General features: G+C 38.3%; 1 non-coding gene across 1 annotated transcript; it reads right to left on the bottom strand.

Annotated features, from left to right (window-relative positions):
- Positions 1 to 1,468: 1,468 nt before the first annotated feature.
- Positions 1,469 to 1,540, bottom strand: trnah-gug. The gene has a single exon. It is a non-coding gene; the product is annotated as a tRNA-His (tRNA).
- Between the last annotated feature and the right edge of the window lie 613 nt (positions 1,541 to 2,153).

Genomic DNA, 2,153 nt, shown 5'->3' with positions numbered 1-2,153 from the left:
AGTCCCACACAAGTAACTGTTTTATTTTTCCACACTGACTTCAAGTTGTTAGAAGTTAGGGCTGCTTTCTCTGACACACTTCTCACACTCCATCACATCGATTTTCTCATGTCAGCCTAATCGCAAAACAAATGTATTACTTGTAACAAAGTTATTCTACAAGGGAGAGAGTGAGTATAACCACAAACCCACAAATGTTGATTCATAAACTCATGTATGCTGCTCAGAGTAATGTCAAGCCTGACAGTGAATAACCATGGTTACAGAGGGATACTCCATGTTTCACTCAGAAGTTCTGATGACTCGACTCACAATAAAAGATCTAATGTTGATATGACCATGCAAAAATCAAGAGTGTATCACTGTGCTTAAACCTAAAATATGTGGTGTGTGTATACAGTCAATTACTTAAAAAAAAAAAAAAAAATAGGAAAAACCGTGCGCACTGTGTGTCACTAATGATACAGTATATTAAAAATTTCAAAAATGAATGAATGCTTCATTTGAGTGTATTTTGTGTAATTTTCCCTATTTACACTTTGCCGTGCTATTTAAAGATACGCATCATGATTAAAACGGTGTAAATGGAGGGTGGTTGTTAACCCCATACCCCCCCCCCCCCCCCCAAAAAAAAAACAAAAACAACAACAACAACAACAACAAAAAACCCCAGCAAAATTAAATGAAAAACATGAATTAACTAAATATATAGCGATGTGCCTGTGAAGACCGACAGGTGGAACGAACACATACTGCAGTGTTCTGCTGCATGTTAGTCAGCATAACGCTGCCTAACATCTGTGGCTGCATTAAATATTGCAGCTGGGATTCAGTAGTGGCTCTAATGACTATTTTGCTCCAATAAAAAGCAGAGACAGAGGACGTGAGTTGCGCTCGACTGCAGGCTCTCCCTCGCCTGTTTACTACACAGAAGTTTACATCTTTGGTTTCTGTTCATTTACACATGCGTTCATCTTTTCTCCACACATTCCTCTTCTAACAAAAGGATCACATTCAATAAGGTTCACATTTTAAATCCCCTTGGTTGCCTTGTGTTTTTTATGTATAAGTCTACAAAATAAAAATCCCTTATAGGTCCTCTTATTTATAACAAATCTGTAACTAAATTCTGCTGCTGTCTAGCTTCAAAAATGTGTCTGTGCAGTAGCGTTAGCACTGCGATTAACCTGCTAGGCATTACCGTTGTAACCTTTCTTTATATCGTAACACGTGCAACAATACATCACATCAGGAAATAATAAAGAAATATATTCCACAATCTCCCAAAAATCCAAATATACGAGACTCTGTTTACATGTAGAAGCATACTGAGTGAGATCTAGGTTACGTAGAACTCATGTTAATCAGATAGATAGATAGATAGATAGATAGAACTATATTAATCCCTTGGGTTTGTTTCTCCGAGAAATTCAGTAAAATGAAACGTCCCAAAGACGGTGCACCTCTCTGCCGTGACCCGGATTCGAACCGGGGTTGCTGCGGCCACAACGCAGAGTACTAACCACTATACGATCACGGCGAGCTAACCGGGACGCAGTCACGCACTTATAAAACTTTTAGTGACTTCAGGATTAAAGGTGTGTCCAGGCGCTACATTTGCCACAAAATAAAACATACGCAGTAAGACCCGGCATCTCATTACACTGCAAGTGGAAAACAACTCTCACTACAACTGGCAGGAAAGTTCTTGTTCAGTCCAATTGAAAGTTGGAGTACTGATTCAACTTCTTTATTCAAGTAAAAGTGAAAAAGTACATGCTGCAATGTACTCAAAGTAAAAAGTAGCTTCTTCAAGGACAATTCTACCATCTATTTCATGCACAGGTGACTGGAATTTCTGCCATATTAATATAATACAAAAATAATGTTAGTACACAAGAATATAAATGGTATTCCAAACTAAAATCTAATTCTAATGAATGTACTCAGCCAGAATCTGTTTTTTCAGACACAAGCAGTAAAAGAGAATAAAGAAAAATATTGTCTGTCAGGGGTGAAAGTGAGATACAGCAGTATGATCTGCTGTGGCTCAGCATGGGGAAAATACTAACGGTTCACAATCATTTCTAATGAGCTACAGCCTCCACACCAAGTTTTCTTAGTGTACAGGCTGTGATCAGCTGAGCTGTTGC

This window comes from Simochromis diagramma, unplaced genomic scaffold (assembly GCF_900408965.1).
Source record: "Simochromis diagramma unplaced genomic scaffold, fSimDia1.1 OVJJ01000293.1, whole genome shotgun sequence".
NCBI classification, from domain to species: Eukaryota; Metazoa; Chordata; class Actinopteri; order Cichliformes; family Cichlidae; genus Simochromis; species Simochromis diagramma.
This window is presented reverse-complemented; position numbering and strand designations above follow the sequence as displayed.